Source organism: Nannospalax galili, unplaced genomic scaffold, assembly GCF_000622305.1.
Source record: "Nannospalax galili isolate Female #2095 unplaced genomic scaffold, S.galili_v1.0 scaffold43, whole genome shotgun sequence".
NCBI classification, from domain to species: domain Eukaryota; kingdom Metazoa; phylum Chordata; class Mammalia; order Rodentia; family Spalacidae; genus Nannospalax; species Nannospalax galili.
This window is the reverse complement of record NW_008353342.1, coordinates 3,709,725-3,732,233: the sequence shown is the minus strand read 5'-3', so window position 1 is coordinate 3,732,233 and position 22,509 is coordinate 3,709,725. Positions and strand designations below refer to the sequence as shown.

Below are 22,509 nucleotides of genomic sequence, written 5' to 3'. Positions count from 1 at the left end.
GTGGTCTATTTTAGAGAAACTTCCATGGGCTGCTGAGTAGAATGTGTATTCTTTGGTGCTTGGGTGGAATATTTGGTGGATGTCTGTTAGATCTATCTGATATATGATGTCATTTAATTCAGATGTTTCTTTGTTTATTCTTTGTCCAGCTGACATATCTATTGGAGAAAGTGGAGTATTAAAGTCATGTACTATTACTGAGTTATGGTTAATCTGTTTTGAAGTCCAGTAGTACTGTTTTAATGAAACTGTGTGAAACTGGGTACACCAGTGCTTGGTGCATATATGTTCTTGATTGTTAGGTCTTCTTAGTGTATTGTTTCCCTGATCAGAATGTAGTGACCTTCTTTATCTCTTCTGATGAATTTTTTTGTCTTTTTGAGACAGGGTCTCCCTGTAGCCCCAGCTATCCTGGAACTCACTATGTAGACCAGGCTAGCCTTGAACTCACAGAGATCCGCCTGCCTCTGCCTCCCGAGTGCTGGGATTAAAGGCGTGCACCACCACACCTGGCTTCTTCTGATTAATTTTAACTTGAAGTTCTGTGAGGAATGTACTATTATGGTACCCATTTAAAGGATAAGATAGTTTAATCATGCAGCTTAAGTCATTTGCCTAAAGTTAAACAGTCTATAGTGTCAGATGTCAGAGTTAGGCTCCAAACCTATTTAATTGCTGTATAAATTCATTGTCATAGTTAGCTTCAACTGTCAACTTGACACAACCCAGAGTTACTTGGGAAGAGGGAACCTCAATTAAGGAGTTTCTTAGGATCAGATTGGCATGTGGTCATGTCTGTGAGGCAGGTTTCTTTATTGTTACTTGATGTTAGAAATCCCCAGCATACTATGGGCAGTGCCATCCCTAGGCAGGTGGGCCTGGTCTGTATAAGAAAGATAGCTAAGTAAGCCAAAGAAAGTAAGCCAGTAGGTAGTGTTCCTCAGTGGACTCTGCTTCAGTTCCTGCCTACAGCTTACTACCTTGAGTTCCTGCCTTGGCTTCCCTTAATGATGACTTATATGCCAGATACACCCTTTCCTTCCCCAAGTTGCTTTTGACCAGTGTTTTATCACAACAGAAAACCAAACTAGGACAATCTTTTTCTTCTTTGAAAAAAATTTCAATTTATTTTTATTGATGTGTATGTGTTTTCCTGCTAATATGTTCACCATGCTCATGCAGGTGCCCACAGAGGCCAGGATAGTTCATCAAATCCGCTGGAATTGGAATTGCAGGCAGTTGTGAGCCACCTGATATAGATGTTGGGAACCAAACTCAAGTCCTCTCTAAGGGCAGCAAGTGCACTTAACCACTGAGCCCTTTTTAGCCCCTCATCCTTGAATTCATAATTCTAAGAGCACAGGACATTAGAAGTCACAGAGTTTAAAAAAAATAGAGTATGTTGAACATAAGGATCTCACTTTCATGTGTGTCTCCTTGCTTTATAGTCATTTCTTTTAGGTTTGTTTATAAACGTGGAGCTTAGTTGAATTTCATTTTTTAAACCTGAGAACTGCTGTCTTTTGACAGATATTTAATACATTTATCCTTAATGTCAAAATTGATACAGCTGGTTTTACTTTCTTGCTTTTGTTTGAAACTTCTGGCTGTGTGTGTGTGTGTGTGTGTGTGTGTGTGTTCTTCAATTGCTGTTTACCTGGTTGAGACAGGGTGTTTGTTCATTGGCCTGGGCTTCACCAAATAGGCTAGGCTGTCTGGCCAGTGAGCCCCCGTGTCCATCTGTCTCTGCATCCTCAGGGTTGAGATTACAAGCACACACCACATGCTCATTTTTTATGTGGGTCCTGGAGTTAAAACTCAGGTCTTCATGCTTGCAGGACAAGCACTTTACTGACTATACTTTTACCCAGGATCCTTAAACTTCTGTTTTAAATCCTTGTTTCCACTGTGTTTGAGTTTTAAAAAATGTTTTAAAGTTTTATCTTTACTTAATTCTATTTTAATTTTTAGTTATGTTTTTTACCAAGGTATATAACCTACATTGAAATCTGCTCAGGAATTACTTTTAAGTTCTTATTCCTTTCAAACTGCACAGTACCTATAACTAGCAGTCAGAAATCAGATGAGGTTGGGGGTTGCCCAACATGAATGAGGCCCTGGGCTCTAACTCTAGTCCCAATAAGAAAAAAGAAAAAAATATCATATGGTTGTCTTTTTATTTTCCTCAGTGTTTAGGAATTTTACTTCTCAATTTTCACTAATATGATCTGAGGCTTTAATCTTAGACTGTTTTATCAAAATTGCAATTTTTAATAATTTATTTTTAATTTATTTTCTATGGGCATAAAGATTATGAAACCCTAACATTGTTATAATCTTAAATAAATTGCTGTTTCTTCCAGTTATATATCAAAATGAGCTTTAAGAAAATCATTAAAAATGTATTCTTTTGCTGGGTGTGGTGGTGCACGCCTTTAATACAGCACTTGAGAGGCAGAGGCAAATGGATCTCTGTGAGTTTGAGGCCAGCCTGTTCTACATAGTAAGTTCCAGGCCAGCTGGGGCTGCAGGGAGACCCTGTCTTAAACAAACAACAACAACAAAGCTGTTATTCTTGTACCTTATCAATCCTCATTTTTTTGATCTCTTCCCATCTTATACCCTCAGAAGATAACTGCTTCTGCTGCTGTTGTTGTCTACCTCCAGGCTATTACTTATTAGACTAGGAAAATGAAGTAGAAAAAAGATTTGAAATTGAAATATCAAATTTTGTATTTTGACATTTTCTATAGCAAAGTATAAGTAAGGTCCAGAATATGTTAGGGATTGTTGTATTAATGGGTTTTATGGCTGTGTATTTTATAAGGAGCACCACCAGTTACTTTGTAAACTTGTGAGCTTGTCTTCTAGATTGTTCCTGTCAAATTCTCTACCAGATAGCACTGGGCCCGGCACTTAGATTCTCATTGATACTTGTCCAGTGATAGAAGCTGTCCTCTTATTGTTTTGAGTCTTTGATATACTGTTATCCCAGTCTTGCATATACCTAGTGATGTGATCTCTTCAAGTGGTCAGCTACATTCCCTCTGTCATAAGGATGCTGAAATGGGCTTTCCCAGGTTTTGCAGAGCACTTTTGAAGCTCATTTAGGTTAGGAGGGTCTCTGCAGGTACTCAGCCTTGTCTGGACTCCCTGGGCTAAAATGCACTGTGTGGCAGTTACTAGGGATGTCACTAAGTTATTTCAGGTAAGGCTTGTTGCAGGAAATTTTGTAGTTAGATGACTAAGATGTCAGGAGTGAGGCATAGCTGGAAACTGCATCACCAGGATGCTGGGTCAGACTGAGGCTCTTGGCAAAAGACTTCATTTTTGTGAAGTATTTGGAAAGCCTTGGTCATGGAGGCAGGAAGACCTTTTTCTAGCTTTGGCTCACTTTTCCCTTGTGACCATGGCAAGATATTCACCTTTTCTGGCTAAACCTAGTAAACAAAGAAGATGCCTCTCTAATATTCTTGCTGGTTTTAAAATTCCAGAACTGACCAGGGTGCCAGAGATAGTGCACAGGTTTCTACTCGACAGTATTTAAATTTTTTATTTCATTAAGCGAAGAAGTCCATTTAATTTCATCTTGTGAAGTCAAGAGGAAGAACTCATTTATCTCACTGCTTTGAATATGGATGATAAGACGGGACCGTATGTGAATCTTTTGTTTATGCTCTGACATAGACACATGTTAGTTGAGCGTCCCGATCATAACACCTGCAAGTAATCTGGTACTAGAATGACTCAGGAATGTTAACACATCATTTTTCCCTAAGAAAATGAGAAAAGATGTTTGCCTGGATTCCCAGGTTATCGCCTTTTTCACTGGGACAGGGTTGTGGCTCAGGATTGAGAACAGTGGGAGGAGGGCTCATGTTAGCTGTAGTCAGACATTAGACTATGGCCCCACTGGGCATTTCCCATTGATAAGCTCCTGAGTGGTGCAAGTATAGTGCTGAAGGCAAGTTTCATTAAAGCCGTGAAAGGATGCTGCCTGCACCTATTCTTAGCCAAAGTTTAGCTGAGCATGATCATGAGTGGACTTGGCAGTTTTCAGATAATGAAAAGGAACCGGCACATAGCACTAGCTAAATGGAAGCACACTCTTTTTGAAGAAAGACTTTCCCCGGCCAGATCATGGAGAAGAGCCACCAACAAAGCCTGTCAAAAAGCTGGTGCAACTTGTAGTCAATGTTTCTTCGTGGCCATCACATTGAGAATGAGAAAATGATTGAATTGTTTTAGTTTCCTGTCTCTCAAGAACTTCTTAGGGGGAAATGGATTGTATTTTGTCTTAGTAAACAAAGCATGTCAGGAATATATGTAAATAAAATTCAAAACAAATTATGAACTTGGATTAACAAATGTATGTGGTGTGCCTTTAAGGTCCATTTGCATTGGTTGTGGGGCTCTGCTAGGAATATCCTGTCCAGGGAATTAGAGTGAGTCAGATAAATGGCAAGTATTTGGTGTGTTTCTTTCAGGTTTTGTGTATTGTCTACTCTGGGCAAGGCACTATTCTAGCCGATAAGACTACAGATTTTTCTCAAGACATTTATAGTCCAGGTGGAGATAAGTAGATATTAACAGGTGCCAGATATATGGAAGCATGCAGGAGAAAATGAGTAGACTGAATGATGCAGCTGACTTTGGGAGCTTGTTTGGAGGTTCTAGCAGGGGAGCACAGCTACTCATATACCCTTGACCAAAGACTGGTTCTCCTCTGTTGGGGAAGGTTGTCCTCTTTGACCGAGCTCGCAGCTTCGGAGGGACGTTCTCGTGTTGAGGGAGGAAGGGAACACCTGCCTAGGCAGCCAGATCAGCCAGATCAACCCTGGTGATCAGTGGGGTGACAGAGGTTATGGCCAGATCACCCTCACATCTCCAGGTGACTTTGAATGTGTTCTCAGAAACTCTGTGGAGCCTCAAGTACCATACCTCCTGACTCTGCTAGACCTTAAGACTTGAGTTTTGTAGAACTAAGGGAGCCAGCTGCTAAAGGAACCAATGTTGAATGCTTTTGCAGTTGTAGGTCCTTGATGTTAGAGACATTCGTGAGTTCATAGATTAGCATCTGGTAGAAAAAACTGATACAGGTGCTTCCCATTTTCTGGAAATAGAATCGATGACAGAAATGGTGATGATGATGATGAAGTTCGTTGCCTTGTGCAGCCTACAGATTATATCCAGAATTTTTTAATGTGAATTAAAAGATGATGCCTTTTGATCACCATTGTTCTTGTTAGTGCACAGACCAGTTTTCCCTGCATTTTAAATGTACCTAAAAAAAGATTGTACAACCTCGCAAACCACATTCTTTGCAGTAGGGTTTCCTATTCTACCCAGTGTCTTCCTATCTAAGTTAGAGCCTACTTTTTCTAGCCTTCGTCTGCCAAAATGTTAATGACTTTTTATGCTAGAAGTCTTTAATTTATACACTAGATTTGTAAATTGATGGGGCCCAGGCTTGACCAGCCTGGTAAAGCATGTGAGTTACCTCCATGCCTGAGCCTCTGGAGGCCCACTATTGGTTAGGGAGTTAATAAGAGCTTTGGTGACCTGGCTTGCCCCGCTTTGTGGGCTGAAATCTAGATGTGCTGAAGGGAAAAAGAATGGGATGAAGAAGTCAGTTGTGGCCGTGAAATAGAAGGAAAATCAGAATTTTAAAATCAGTATGGTACAGCCAAGAATGAGAAGTTAGGAAGAGCCTAGGACAGGGTTCTCACTACAGCAACCCTCAGGACATTGAACTTGTTAGGGTGCGTAACTTATTAATTTAAACACATACACAATTTAAAGGGAGAAAGTAATCTTTTTATGTAAAACTGTTTTGATTTATGGTTTCCTGGACTTTGAAACTCTCTTCCTTGGTTAAATGAATTCAGTGATTCTAAAACTTAATAAAATTGTGGGGAGGTACCATTTTTGGTACAAGCTGATATTTTTAATATAGCAAATAGGGTGGTCATTAGGAAGATTATTGAAAACATTAACACAAAATGTGAATGGTGTTACTAAATAAAGAAACTGGAGTTCTATAAACTGAGATGTATTAACTACAAATGAATCTTTTACTTTTAAAACTGAGATTCACTATGGAATAAACATTTCTAAGATACTTTTTTTGATAAAGGAAATGCTTTTTTTTTTTTTTTTTTAAAGCACTACATCTCTCCCTAAAGTTCCCTTTGACCATGACCGTCCCATCTTTGGAGTCATTTTTTCCCTTTATTCTTCCAAATCCTCTAAATATCTGTATGTACCTTCAGATGTGAGTGAAGCAATTTATTTTTATGAATAAAATTCCATCTTCATCTTTCTTTACACTCAGTTACTAATGCAGTAGTTTAGCATCTTAAGACTAAAACACTCAGAGTGACTTTTTAAAGTGACACGAAAGTGGAAAGGAAACTACAGGGGAATTGGGCAGAAGGGTATAAGGGGGGCTGGGGGATGAGGGTGAAGAGGAGAGCAGTCAACAAAAGCACAGTTTCTTTGAAATGCTATAATGAAACCTAAAGTTGTATATACTAATTCTTTTTTTTTTTTTTTTTTTTTGGCCTTTTTGAAACAGGGCCTCTGTATAGCCCCTGCTGGCCTGGAACTCACTATGTAGACCAGGCTGGCCTTGAACTCACAGAGATCCGCCTGCCTCTGCCTCCCAAGTGCTGGGACTACATGCATGTGCTACCTTGCCTGATTGATTTTTAAATGTCTTTTTAAAATTGGTAAGAAGATAGCTTTTTGCTCTGTTAGTTTTGTTACTGTAGTGCTGTTGGCCTTTGTCAAGTCCATGGATTCAGGTGTGTGCTGGGCTAGAAGGCTGGAGACTCAGGAATGAGAGGTAGCTTTGTCTTGGACTCTTTCTAGTAAGGAACACAACTCCAGAGAGTTCCTCACTAGGTAATAATTTTGGAAGTCCGTGCCTGTGATGATTTGGGAGACAGTTGTAGAATACAAGGCCTGTTTGAAGGAGGTTTGACTTTTGAAAGGTGACTTTCCTTGTGGTCTTTGTCATACTGGTGTGGGCAGAGAAAGGCTGCTGCAGGGGAAACTGGTAGACTGAGGGGGAAAACAGGAGCTGTGTTGTTATGTATAGCTGGTTCAGGGCGTTTGGATTGAAGATATTTTCAATATTCTATGAGAAAGGAGTTTTAGTGAGTAGGTTAGCTGTCAGAAACATCTAATGCTGACGTGCTGCTGAAGCAGTAGCAGACCTTAAAAAAAGCCTCTTTAAACCTGCTTTAATCAGAAGATAGTAACATTCACTTCAGGCAGTGACGGGGCTATGATTACATAGACTATTTTTTGCATTGCTAAGTGCTGTGCAAAAGTGCCAATAGCAGGTGGCATTCTTGCTATGTCCTTTGCCCTAACTTGTCAAGGCCTCTTCTACTGATGCCTCTGTGTGGAGGCTTACCTTGTTTGCCTCCACCCTATAATAACCGAGAGAGGTTATTGTTAGGGTTCTATTACTTTCAGTGTAGGGAAAGGCCCTATTGCAATATCATTTAACAAACACTGAGCACCCTGTATGTATCAATTCACATTTCTTATGGATGAATGCTAGGCAGGATCATTCACAGTAATTCAGGGGAGGAGAAAGCGTATGCTGAAAGTCCCACTGAATGACATCTTGAGTGTTGATCTTCAAGATGAGCAAAAGTAGTACTGTTTATTGAAGCGTCCACTAGCACATTTCGTTGCATGGGACATAGAAGAAATTCAGTTGTCTTGCTTGGGTTTTCTTTTTGTTAAAATTCTTTAATATGTTTTGAAGCCTCCAGTAGCATTCAAGGACAGCATGAGGTTTTTGTGTCAGTAGACCAGCACGCAGGCTAAAATTGGCCATGGAGCTCCAGTGTCTGGAAAACAAGCTGATTTCCACAGGAGATGGACCTCCCCTCACTTTGCATGTGTGCACTTCAGAGCCCACATTCCAAGAGGGGGTGAGGATAAGCCATAGGTTTCCCATTTTATGTTTTTTCTCTTCTCTCTTTCCCCTTGTTCTGCTGTATTATTTTCTTAATACAGGTGTTCTACAAGTACAGCATGCACAGAAGGGACCAGCACTGTTAGTTAATGGTGGTCTTGAACTGCATGTATGCGTCAGCACTAGAGAAATTGGCACTAGTGTTTAGAGCACCTGAGACATCTACCATGTCTGTCTTACTTGCTGCTTTAAATCTTATTGTTCAGTTTATTGCGTGAGAGCAGTATGGACTAAGTTATTCCTTGAAGACTGTGCACCTGTAAGGAGGCACTTTGGTTTTGTTGTTCACTTTTCTGGATGGTTCTGAAAAGCTAAACTCTTATAACTTTTGGTAGTGGTTCCTTTTCTGTTCCTGAATTCACTTTCATGTTTGGTTTGCCTGCTTTTCATAGTAAATCATCTCTGTTCCATAGACAAAGTGAAGTATTCTTTCAGTGGGATCTGTGGCGTTCCATTTCATGTCTAAGCATATCCATTTGGAAATATCCTTGCTTTTCTCTGTTTCATTGCCCCAACATCTGAAGAGTATATGGAGTGTGTGTGTGTGTGTGTGTGTGTGTGTGTGTGTGTGTGTGTGTATGTGTGTGTGCGTAATTAGTATCTTTTGGATATATCTGTTTGTAGAAACCAGTACTTCCTCTTTTCCAAGAAGCAGATGTGTTAAGAAGCAATCCCAACCAGGGCCTTCTAAAGGTGTCTGAGATTCCAGTCACATCTCTGCCATATTGGCTAGACATAGTTCAACTTTCTTAACTAAGCTACTCTTTTTAAAAGTTTATGATCACTTCAATTGTCAAGCCTCTAGCTTAGGATATTGAAGACACTTTTATATCAGGTAGAAAAAGGATGGAGTGAGAATGTCTGATCAGGTCATATGTTATATATTATGGAAAGAATGCTTTCCCTGCAGATTGACTGGGAACAAGATGTTTAAACATCAGCCAGGGTGGAGACCTATTTGTTTGGTCAGCTTTCTGGGGGCTGCATCTCCCAGCTTGCCTTGAGTCTGCCAGCTATTCCATCTCTCCACCCCCACCAGCTTCTTGTTGGATAAGGCAGTGATACAGCACATGTGTGACTGTTAAAATGAAAAGCCAAAGTCTGTTTGCCAGAGCAGTACCATGTCATCATGTCATTGTGGATTTATGCCCTGCTCTGATGTGTGTGTATAGAATGCCTCTTGTCTTTTCCCGTGCACTCTGCCCCTGCCTTGTGTGTTCACGTAACTGGAAGGCAGCAAGACTCCATTTATCACAAGCGGCAGGAGGAGGCTCAAAGATATGAAAGGGTTACTGTTCACATTTCCTGTAATGCTCCCTCTGATCTTCCTGAGCTGTAATTCCTTCATGATGTTAAATGTTCCCAGGCTCCTTTAACCTTCTGGCCACTTTGTGCTGGCCAAGTTTGTCCCAGGTGATTGTGTAGGCGAAGCCTCGTGTTTCCAGACTAGCAATCGTTTTTCCCAGAAGGAAGCCTTTGATTTAAACAACAGAGCAGTAACATTAGTTTTAAAATTGATATCTAATTAAGTTTGTTTTCAAAGTAATTTTGTAGGTATTTGACTGCCTAACCTGATCTAATGAATTTCTGGCCAAATGCAATCTTGGTTTGTTTGTTTGTTTGTTTGTTTTTCTTGATTATTTGTTTGTTTTGTAACAGATTATAATTTTATCTTTAGGAATGGAAAGGTATAATTGTTCAAACAGTTTTAATATAAAACTAAACTCTGGAGGCCACCCTGTTATCTTTTAAAGTAGACATTCTTCCTCCTAAAACTACTCTGGAGAAAATAGGTTTTGATTCTAAAAGTATGAATTTTGACCTTCCCATCACACTTTTAGCCAAATAATCAGATCGTTTAAGTTTCTCAGATATGAAATGGCAGTGCTCCTAATTCTTTCATAGTTCAGAAGGCTAAAGTTAAGCACAGTGTCGACACTCACTTTCTACTTTTTCTCTAATTTTAAAAGGGTATGGCAGCTCATTTTGATTCCATAATTTAAAATACATGTATTTTTTTGGTTGGTAAAGTGTTTTCTATCTTTGCCTTTCTCCCTTTAGTTTTAGAAGAAATGTGATGCCGTGAGCCATAAGAGTGTATCTACAGCTGTTTATGGAGTGACAGGGACAGGGAGCACCTGTGACTGCACTGCCCCATCTCAGCTTTCATTGAGAGACAAATTCTCTGGGCGCTTTGGCTCCTACTGCTATAGCACATCTTTGTCCTCTGTCAGCACCTTAGAACCCAGGGGTTTAGGGACAGAAGTAAAAGTAAAGGGGTTTCTAGGATAATGTAAGATGGTTGGCATTTAAGCAAAGTAAGCTATTTTCACTGGTCCAGGCAATGTGATAAACTATGTATAATGCACCTTACCTACATGTAATACAGTTTTACATGTAGGTGACTAAATGAGCCTTTAGATTTACTCTGTTTGAGTCTCTAAAGAATCAACAGGAATAGCTGATGTTTCTCATTCACTTTTGGTTCTCTGGTGATAATGTGGAACCCGTTACATGATAGGTGTCATAACAGTTTGTTGAATGAGTGAATGCCCTGTAAATTGCTTTTGTAGATCCTTGATCTATCTATCTATGTGTGTTAATGTTCATGTCTAAATTTATTGCCCTCAACCTTTCTGTTAGCTGCAAATGGTAGATACTGCTCAAAATCTTTTCACCATGAAGTTAATTCTGTCACAGCATTCTGAACCCCAGGCGCTTATTGTCTGTATCTCACTGGCATAGCTAAGACACTGCTCTATCACAGGAAATAAACATGGTATGTACTAAATGTGACATGTGGTAAGCAAGTTTTTCATATTTAGCCTATGAACATTGCCCGAGCCTGAGCAAATTCATCATTTTTCACAATAGAAAACACTTATATTTCTCCTAAGGATTAACTGTCTCTAGGTAAAGCACTGAATAGCAGGATCAGTAAGTCAGCAAATGCTTGTAGAATGTTAATGTGAGCATGCTGTGTGTTGTATGGGCTCTCCAAGGATGTGAGCAATGTTATGCCTCCATCTAAGGTTCCTCAGACCTTTGAGTGAATGGTCATGTCTGTAAGTAACTAATAAAGTGAATTAAGTCTGATTCTGTGCGTAGTGAGAAGCTGAAGGGAGGGAGAAGTCATTTGGGCTAGAATTAGAGAGTGATGAAAAATTCGTAGAGGACAGGTGAGCATGGCATCTAACAGTGGAGTTTGGATGTAAACAAGCAGGGAGGAGCAGGGAGGCGTTACCCATGCCTGCTCCCAGCTCAGGTGTGTAGTAGAGGCCTCTCTCCATCTGGAGGTGCTTGCTCCTTTACTTTCCTTAAGTAGAAATGGGAGAAGCCCCCTCACTGATCAACAGCGGCTCCTTTAGCTACCATAGGATCACCTCACTAGGAAATCCATCCCTGTTCTCTTCCCCAGTTAGAAATCTCAGCAGAAAGCTAAAAGGAATATTGGAAAGTTACCATTTTGACTACAGAAAGGCCCACCCACCCTCACTGGCAAGATTAACTGAATACAGCTGAGTGATGTCTTATTTTGAATTTTGAACATAAAAAATATTTCCAAATTCATTATTTTTGCACAGATATAGGAGCTGACGTCTTTATACATAAATACAGTTTCACACTAATTTTTATTAACTTGTGAAAATTTTCTTTATAATAAAACAATTTTTGTATTAAAATCATGAAAAAATTTAAGCTTTACATTTTGGTTTTATAAAACAATTAAAAATTTATGTTGAAACCCTTGATTGTATTTACTTTAAAAAAAATTCAGTGCACTTAGTTTTAGCATTAAACTTTGTAGTTTTAGTTTTTCATCGCACAGCCACAGCAGAAGCAGTAAATCAGGACAGAAACCAAGCAGCCTCTCAAAGTTGAAGACAGACTCTCAGGCAGTATGGGCTCTGTTTTTCTAGTCTGCTCCTGGTGGCAGATTCACGTGGCCTGTGCATGCTCCTGGATTTCACACTGTTGAACTACATGAGCTGCTGCCAGTGAGATAGAGAAGGAGCAGCTGTAACCAGCTTGCTTCCCACACTGTATTTTGTAAAAATCTGGAGTCTTTCAAAATTTGACTAGGCATTCCTCGATTAAAGGGTTTGTTAGCTAATTTTAGGGTATTTGAAGTAATCACAGTGTATATTTGTTTTTTATTTAACTCAATATTTCCTGAATTTAGTTGAGCTTTGAACTTACCTACTTTGTCCTCCTCCTCTGTCCAGTTTCCTTCCTTTCTTCTTTAGGAACACTTATTAAAATCTGCAGATCAGATTTTGGGAATGGTCACTGTGAAGTTTCATGCACATATGAGCTGCACACATGCACTGCACGCAGATGTGTGTTACACACACACAGACACACACAGACACACACAGACACACACACACACACACACACACACACAGCAGTGAAGCCTGTTGCTGTGTTGCTCTGAATGATCAGCAGTTAACCAAGCATGATAAAAGTTACTTCATGGGGGATGGTGGCTAGAGAGATGGCTCAGTGGTTAAGAACACTTGCTCTTCTTTCAGAGGACCACGGTTCAAGCCCAGCACCCACATGGCAGGGGATCTCTTGCCCTCTTCTATCTTCCGAGGGTCCTGCTTGACACAGGTATACTTACATACATGCAGGCATAACACTCGTAAATAAAAATGGTTACCTCAGGGAAGAAGAGAGGAGCAGGTTAAGGTGATAGAAGACAATGCCCTTTTTACTATAAATACTTCTGTTTTAGTTTTCCATTAGTCTAAACTTGTTTTGTAATCTTAAGAACAAAAATGAAGTCTTAAGACTGAGAGAACCTCTACTTAGAAAAGATCGCTTATTCTGAACTTCCATGCTAGTCTTTCTGGCATCTGTAAGCTCTTTGTTCAGAAAGTACCTGATTTTGTAAGACATTTTTTTTTCAGAAATAAACATACCATATGAAGTGAAGGCAGTGTAATTACATAAAATCGCCATCCTGTGCCTGTACCTGTGGTGGCTTCACATGCTTTTGTTGCTGTTGCTAATACACTATGCTCTTCCCTCTTGTGTGCTCAACAGGCAGAGCAATGTCTTACCATGTCTTTGTTTCGCCACCACTCTGCATCGAACCTCGAACCCAGTAGGCACTTCTTCAGTGTAGACACAGAAGGGGAATGTTTACAACCATTCCTGAGGGAATATGTTAATGCCAGTCACTGTCAGATCATTCATATATGTATATATGGTTCTCAATATCGTGTGTGTATGTTGTATGTATACTAAGTATATATATTAAATTTGTTCATTGACAATTTCATACATGTATATTGTGCATTAAATTACTGTTATCCCCTATTCTTTCTGAACGCCTAACCCCTTTTACCCTTTATAAGTCCCTTTGCCACATTCATGTTATTTTGTTTTGTGACTTACTGAGTTTAACCAGGCCAGCTGTGTGTCCATGTTTTTGAAGCTACCCATTGGGCCCTAATGGGCCCACCAGTGGGTATACCCTCTGAAGACAGTAGATGTCCCTCCTCCAGAATCCATCAGCAACCAGTAGTTCATTAGGGACCATCAATAACCAGTAGTTCATTAGGGATGGATAGGGCTCCATGAATCCCTCCCCAGTCTACTAATGACTGGTGACAGGCCCTGTATCCTGCAGACAGCCATAGCTACTGCAAGATCATGACTGCACTAGCTGTGTCCTGCCTACAGGACAGTGTTTCACAGCCCTTCTCCCTATCATTCCCACTCTTACATTCTTTGCACACACACCCTTCCTCAGTGTTCCCTGAGCCTTAGAGTAGGGTTCTCAATGTCCTGTTTGGGGCTGACCACCCAGCAGTCACTCTCAGTACATTAAGCAACTATGTATCTCTTGATTCACTGCCATTCATTGAGAGAAGCTTCTCTGATAGTTGGGTCTTGGGCACCTTCTGAAGCCACTTTCAGCTCTTAAGAGAACTGTGTTCTTTTGAAAATATCTATTAAGAACAGCTTCCTCAAGTTTTTAATTTGTATCTGTCCTAAGAAAAGACAATGTTAAGCATCTCTAAGTGCAGGTGATACAGTTTAGTAGCTAACTCCATTTCTTTTCTCAATCTCCCAATTAACAGAAGTTCTTATTTTCTTTTATTCCCTATAAAAATTTCTTTCTAAGATCACCAGTGATCATTCAGTTTTCTTTCTACCCCAAGGAAACAGAACAAGGCAGGGTACCCCTTATTGTGCTTTTCTTTCATTGATGCATACCAATCTTTTGTGGAAAAAGTTTCCTCAAATAAATAAACCATTTAGGAGATGAACAAACACTGACTTGGAGCATTGAATGCAGCCACAGAGACCATTCTCAGGTTATCCTTCCAGCCAGAATATGAATGCTGTGTTTCTGTTGATCACTGGTTGGGCTGATGTTCTAGAACATACTATCAGGAGTGAAGTGAGTAAATGCATGATTGATTTCTTATGGTTATAATCAGTTCTTCTGATTGGAAAGACAGTTCTATTACAGCCCCTGTCTCCTATGTTGATCATTATGTGACAAGGTTGGTGGCCGTTACATTTGTCCATCTGTGGTAATTGACAGGGTGGTTAATTTGGTTTACACTCTGAAGGGCAGCTTCAGTGAGTTTTTGACATTTTGTTTCTGTTGCAACTTCCAAGTTTCTTCTCATCTTGGCTAGCTCAGTAACAAAGTGATCCCCCTGCCTGTTGAATCTTCTCATCTATATCCAACATAAGAGGCATACTTCAAAAAGTAATGAATTTACAGTGTGTGTTTATGCATGTATATGAGTCTAGTGTATGTATGCGGTCTGTGCCCATGTGTATGTGCAATTGTATGTACCTCTGGGCACATGTGTGGAGGCCAAAGGAAGACACTGTGTGCTCAATCACTTTCCACCTTATTCCTTTGAGACAGGGTCTCTCACTGAACCTGGAGCGAGGCTGGTATCCAGCAAGTCCAGGTAATCCTTCTATCTCTGTCCCTTACAGTTGTCTCTGTTCCCCACCACACTGAAATTACAGGTACACGTGTATGGCCACACCCAGCTTTTTTATGTGGGTACTGGGATCCAAAGTCAGGTCCTTGTGCATGTGTAACAAATTTTCTTACCCACTGAACCATCTCTCCAGCCCAAGAGCCATGCTTTAAAATACAAACTTGAATATGTTTTATACTGAAAACTTTGGTGGCTTATTTCAGCTATAAAATGAAAATCCAATACTGAATGTAACCCCTTAAAATAGAATCTCAACCCTAAATCCTCCCTTACTGCCTCTCAGTCCCTGTCAGCCCTGCACTGTCCCTCTTCATCATGCGTCCAGAATGCAGAACCATCCCACATTTTCTCTGTAGTAATTAACTCCAAACTCCCAGAGCACCTTGTATTATTTGTAGTACTCCCTGGATCTGCCTCAAATATGTAATTTTTCATGCTTGTCTCTTTTGGAGGTTTGTGAGTTTCTTGAAAACAGAATTTGCCTCTTAAGTCAACTTCATATCTCCCAACTCACCAGGAAAATGACTAGAATTCAAATGTCAGCTACATTTAAAATAATTTACTTTAAACCAGATTAGACTATCAAATAACATATTTTCTAAAATTTGTATGAGTCTGACATGAAATAAATGAAGGGGAATATTATATTCCCTATCTTTAAAAGTCTTTCAGCATGGCTTGATATTTTATTTTAGGTTCTTAAATGATGCGTAATATAAGTAATGTCAGTTTTATAGTACTTCAGTTAATTCTTTTATGGCCTTTTGGGTGCAATCATATAATTAGTCTCTAAGCTACTTACCAGTTCTTTTTAACACTTCCACTGTATTTGTTTTCAGAGAGAGATGGATGCCATGTGTCATCTAGTACAGAAATTCTGAAGTTAGAAAACATTTGTGAAGTCAAGTCCCTTCAAGTAAGTCTTAGCATGGGCAGAGAATGAAGTTTGCTACCTCAGACACTTTCAGACTCACGTCTTTCTTGTATATGGGATCTCTATCTTGGAAAATGGTAGGAAAATAATTTCTCATTAAATTCATCATATTTTTAATTTTTATTTGTATCAAGTCTAATCAAAGAGTCTTAAGTATGTGCCAAATAGTGCATTCAAAATGGCTTTTCTATTACAGTACTTTATTTTTCAGTTATTTTAAGTTTTATACAGCTTTTCTAAATGACTTAGATCTTCCTATTAAAGGGTGTGATTTATTAAGTAGCACTTGGACCTTAAATGTTTACTGTTTGTTTAAAACCCTGGCTTTAAAGGTTCACCTTCACCAGCTTTAACTCCTATGATTACCTCCCAGTGGCTTCCTTATATTCCTTCTCTCTTCCCCCGTCCTATCCTACTCCCACATAAATCTGTACTTAGAACAACTTCAGTAATCTTAAAATCTTTTTATGATAAACAACTCCCTCTTGGCTGACATACATGTTCCCTTTGCCTGACACCCAAAGCACCCTACCACATTCCCCCAAACACTGTTTGCTAAGCCAGCTGGCTTCTCCTCTTTTCTGAGCTCACATTGTCTTCCATGCCCCTGTTTTGGCCTATGCTGGTTTTGACGATGCTGTGTTGGTGCTGTTTCTGATGTCTGTGGTGGTCCCTGTTCTTCCACCCTTGCTATTTCTTCTGTGTCTTAAATACCATGTGAAACCTCCGTGAAGCCTCTAGGCTGTTCCAGCTGGAGGCACTGGTTCGCCTCTCTCTGCTGCCTGTATCTAATGTTTTGTTATTATTTCTGTATCAGTATTTTACCATGTAACTTCATTGTTAAGTTTGTATCTGTTGTCCCCGATCCTGTACTGTAAAGTTATAAAATCAAAGATCTTGTCTAACTTTTGTCTCCCATGACATTTAGCCTAGCTCAGTAATATTTGCTTAAGAAACTAAGAATGTACTTGGCTTTCTTCCCATGGTGCCCTCTGGCTTTCCTTCTCATAGATACCTATGACCCATGTTCATGGTAGCTCGTTATTCTAGTTATGCTCTCCTGGCTGCTGTGTCTCCTAGGAAAATACTGAACATAGTGCGATTAACAAGATATAGTCAGTTCCAACCTCAGAAACAATTTGTTTCCCAAAAGTCCATATCTGGCCTGTTGTTTGGAGAACAGAAAACATTTTTCCACAAAACAGTGTTATAAATAGTAGTTAGGTTCTCAGCCAGCCTTCTCAATACTATTTAACTCATATGCACCAGTGTTGCTTCAACTCCAGGCAGCCACCATGTACAGAGCTATTTTGTAGAAAAGTTGTACCCTAAGTCTCCTGGGCAGAGACTGGTCAGGAACTTAATGGGCTGAGCTGAGGTCTGGTAGCCATCATGCTGGATGCTCTCCCACCAGGGCATGCTAGCTTTCAAGGATGTGTCACAGATGTTCTATAGGCTTCTGACACTCTCAAGTCATCTAAACTGAGGGAGTAGCACCCTAACTCTCTGGTTCTCTCTGTGGTGGATTAAGATGGGCTTGGGCTGTCCCTTCACAGGGGTGGGTCTTTTTAAAACCAGGTGATGAGGGATAAAGAGCTGTTTTACTACTCTCCCTTACTGCTCTTCTACAAACAGCATAATACATATGCATGGAGAATGCATAAACATAGAAAATCATTCTATCTATGGGAAAAACACATTAATAGGTATCACCTCTATATTTGACATCACATCAGTTTTTGTGAACAAGTTATTATCATTTCTACGTGGGCATAATGATGCTTCCAGTGAAAAACATGTCAGTGTATGCATAAACAACCCTTGAGGTTGACAGCTCAGGTTGTCAGACTGTAAGAAAAATCACTTCATAAATTTAAGAGAATTTAATTTATTCAGTCATCATTAAGTATTGCACACATAAGTATCTGTTTTATGTTTAATACTGTTGTCAATGCTAGAATCTATGGAGTGGAAACAAAAGATGTTAGGAAAAGTTTGACTTCCCTTAGGGACCTGAAACATAGGACTCACAGTGATAAGGAAACATCCACAGTGAAACAATATTATTGTCATAACAGAGGAAGTAAATGGTTTTAGGATGATCAGAATGTCATTCCCTTTATGATTTCAGTGGTTCCGAATATGGTGATGGGGGTTCACTCTGTTGTAGAAGAATGCAAAAGATGTAAATTGAGCTAAGGAGGAAATTATATTCCAGGGGAACTGTCAGGCTGGAGGCAGGCAACCTGGCACCACTGGCCAGGGCAGAAGAATCAAGTTGTGTTGGGTAAAATAATAGATGGGAGAGTTTGTTCAGTGCTTGCATCCTGGCAGTCTATAGTCCTCACCCAGATTTCTTAGAGCTGCAAGACCCTGGATCTCGTCCAAGAACTATTAAGTAGAACTTCTGACGTATAAGATATCAACCTGTTTACCTTTTAAAGCTCCCCCAATGGTTCTGACAGTCAGCCAAGGTTGAAAACCCCTGGATTAGAAGGATTAGCCAAATTTAGGAGAGCCAGGAATGCTCTACTGAGGAGCTGGTCCTCTGTCCCTCAGGCAGTGGGGAGCCAGCCCTCAGGGGCTCCTGAGAAGAGTGACATGATGGGAATATGTTTGCCAAGATAAATGGTTCCTCAACTTCATGTGAATGGAAGACAGACAAGAAACAGCCTGACTTAGAGTTTGTGACAATGTGAAAAAAGAGAAGAGTCACATTTTAAGTATACATAGATGTGTGGGAGTTGGTGATATCAGCCTTGACCTCAGCATGATTTGTTTTATAAACTGATTTTACAACTTCACCCTCATTAATTTGATACCTTTTCTCTTACAGTTTGGCAACTTAAACAGTAATTTCAGCCAGCTTGCATTTAATAGAAGGAGACCATCATCTCCTCATGTACATGTCTAACTCATAATAGTAAGTGAAGTTATGTATATGAGGAATATGACCTTTAACATAATCATTATAAAGCATTTAATAACCTCCCACATATGCAGTACCACAGCCTTAGTCCTGCAGGATAATGCCAGGAGTCCAAGTCACATGTATAAGGTAGTTGTAGGCACAATGTTCTCTAGAATTAAATTGAAATTTGAAGCAGTATTCTAAGCCATGCTATTTTTAATGTTTTTTCATTAAATTTGGTAATGGCCTACTTTTGTGGTAGCAGATCTGGTTGCCTCCCGACTGCAGCACCTATCCTCCTCCTCATGTGCTTCTCTCCCCACATATCTCCCTAGTTGGAGCAGCCCTTTGTTTCTCATCAGCCCCTTACCTGCTTATCTCAGTCCTAAGTACCTGTGCCTGTTCTCATGCAGGGGTGTGTGTGAGCAGCAGAGCAGAGTTTTAAGGAGCAATTCTCCTGGGTCCTTGGCAAGCCTGGTGGACTTGATGACTCTTGCTCCTGGCCTAAGTAGGACCTGGTAGCTGCTTTAGTACCCACATACAGGATCCCAAACCGCAGGGTGGAACACTTCAGAGCCTTTTATTATGTGTTGTTTACATTGGAAGCAGTAAGTAGCATGAAGCGTTAATGTGACCTTTTTATTATATTTTATTTTTTAAGTTTTACTTATTATTTTTATTTTATGTGGATGCGTGTATTGCCTGATTTAGTTAAGTGCACCCGTGTTGTGCAATGGCCGCGGAGTCAGAAGAGGCTGTCGGATCCCCTGGGACTGGACTTACAGACAGTTGTTAGTGCCATGTGGGTGCTGGGATTTGAATCTGGGTCTTCTGCAAGAAGAACCAGTGTTCTTAACCACTGAGCCATCTCTCCAGCCAATGTGACCTTTTTCAAAAGGCTCAACCAGGGGCTGGAGAGATGGCTCAGCGGTTAAGAACACTGGCCGTTCTTGCAGAAGACCCGGGCTCAAATCCCAGCACCCATATGGCAGCTAACAGCTGTCTGTAACTCCAGTCCCAGGGAATTCAACAGTCTCTTCTGTCCTCCACGGGCGTTGCACGACACGGGTGCACTTACCTACATGCCGGCAATACACGCATCCACATAAAATAAAAATAATAAAATTTTTTAAAAAAGGCTCAACCAATGCGGGGCTGGAGAGACAGCTCAGCATATACAGTGCTTGCCACAAAAGCATTAGGACCTAAGTTTGGATCCACCCACATAAATAAAACTGAGACAGGGGGACCCTGGAGCAAGCTCACTAGCTAGGCAGGCTCAATCCACAAGGTCTGGGTTAGAGAGAGAGAGAGAGAGAGAGAGAGAGAGAGAGAGAGAGAGACCAACCCTGTCTCAAAATCAGGTAGAAAACAAGATACTCAACATCAACTTCTGGTCTCCACACATGTGAATGTACATACAACATCCCACACACAAACACATGCCAAAGAGGGATAAAAAGAGCTTACTGGCATGAATATTTAGAGACTTTATCAGCTATTCTGTAATAGTACACTCATGGCAACAATTTTTACTATGATCTTCTTGGCCAGTGACAATGAATTTATTGTTGTTTCATCAATATTGACATGCTCTCTCATTCCTTTTGCAATATTTAAGTTTTCAGTGTTCACCCAAATGTGTAAGCAGAGAATGGATGGCTGGTTTGGACTTGAGGGATCTGGTAGGAAAGAGAAGAGACTCAGTGTTTATCAAGGGCTCACCCTGTTTGCACTTTGTCTTTAGAACTCCACTTCACAACTGAGGAAGTGGGATTACCTGAAGCAGGGGTGAAGGCAACACTTAAATCTACCTTTGGTTGCAGGTTGATCTGTCTAAATAGCCTGATCTTATAATCTTTTCCATTTTACTTGTAAGGGACTATCGGTGAACTTGAATCAAGAGGGCTGAGTGCAGACTTCATATCTGTCACTAACAGGCTTGAGCATGTCATTTCATACATCTTCATTTCCTCCTCTGTCAAATGGCATAAACTTGCTGTATTGACCACTTGGGACCAACGTGAGAATGATGAGCTAATGAGAGTCAGTACAGCCATATAGGAAAAAAGGTAGAGGGTTGAGATTTTCTTAACTCCAGTCGTAAATAAGCAACAACAAACAAACAAAATGGGAAAAAATTTGGGAAAAAATGTAAAAGCAAATGAAGCATACATTAAATAAGATAATTAGGGAGACTGGGGAACTAGCTCAGTCAGTATAGCACTTCCCATGCAAATGAAAGCATGAGGACCTGAGGGAGAGGGAGACAGGAAGATCCCTGGGGCTCACTGGCCAGCCAGCCTAGCCTAATCCATAAGCCTCAGGTTCATTGAGAGACCTTAGGTCAAGAAACAAGGAGGACAGCTCCTGAGCTTGACCTCTGCCCTCCACATGAACACATGTGGACATGAACACATAGACACGTATGCACCCACACATGAGCATGTTCATAGCTACCCATGCACATGCACACACACAAAGTAAGATGACTTGGATAGAATTTATGGTATTTCACTTTTTACTGGTGCTACAAACTTTGTAAAACTAATGTTTGTTATTTTTGCAAGTTCCCAACACTAATGAGCCAAACTGCATTGCTGTCGTTTACCGTTTTCCTGGGCAGAGCATGTCCTGGCAACATGCCAAGTGCCCCGGCCTGTAGGGCGGGAGATGGAGACTCGAACTCCCAGGGACCTGGAATGATGGGACAAGAGACACGAAGAATGACAGCAAGACAAAGAACTCTGATCAAGCTGCAAAAGTTTATTTTTCCACGGGGATTCTTATACGGGCTGAAGCAGGAAATTAGCTGGGGAAGGGGAAGAGAAGGTGTTGTCTCAACAGGTTAATGAATGTCCCTTAGGATGAGGGGAACTGGCGCCATGAGTCTGGTTGCAGGATAAGGAAATTGGTGGTTGCTCAAGCTTATCTTATTGGAAAGGTTGCTTATCTTAGGGGGCAGGAAGGACTGATCAGCAAGTTCTCCAGAGGCTGCTTGCCCTGGGGGGCAGGGAGGGCTGCCAGGCAGCGTGGTCTCCCACATCTCCCCCTTTTCTGTTTTAAGTAAAAGCCATGAGAATTAATAAGTAGGAGCCATGAAGATTATAACCCCTAGGGAGTTGCGCCTGTCTTAGGTTGGAATGATCATCCCCAGTTTACACACCCGTCATGGGATTAGGCAGCAGCTCAGGTGGCCTTCCTGTCTTAGGTAGTTTTTTTGCGGGGGAGTCACTCTTGTACCCGTCATTGACTGTCCAACTCAGCTCTCGGGGTATGACTGAAAGCTCGTCGCCATAATTTATCATTTCATCATGGGCTCCATCTTGCAGGTCCAGGCAATGATAGTGTACCTGTATAGGCTTTGCTAATAGGGCATCTACTTGCTTTTTGATCAGAGCGACAATTTTGTTGAAAAGATAGGGCCCCAGAGACAACACCAGGAGGAGAAAAATAACTGGCCCAAGAAGAGGGAGGAGGTAAGGGGCCCAGGAAGAGGCAGAGAACGAGAACCAGCTGTTTTGTTGTTCTCTTTCCTTTTTTCGTTTTTCAAGCCCCTCTAGGACTTTTTTCATGCCTTCTTTAACCTCTCCTGTTTTACTAACATAAAAACAGCATTCCTCCTTGAGGGTGGCACATAGCTCTCCTTGTTGTAGGAAAAGTAAAAGCAATCCCCGTCTATTTT

At 40.6% G+C, this 22,509-nt stretch overlaps 1 protein-coding gene across 1 annotated transcript in view; it reads left to right on the top strand.

Moving 5' to 3' along the window:
• The window catches only part of Znf438 (zinc finger protein 438), a 199,449-nt gene that overhangs the window by 47,905 nt on the left and 129,035 nt on the right, over window positions 1–22,509 (top strand). Inside the window, exon 2 of the mRNA XM_029554776.1 lies at window positions 15,819–15,990. The gene's annotated coding sequence lies outside the window, so the exon portion shown is untranslated. The remainder of the gene's footprint in view (window positions 1–15,818; window positions 15,991–22,509) is intronic.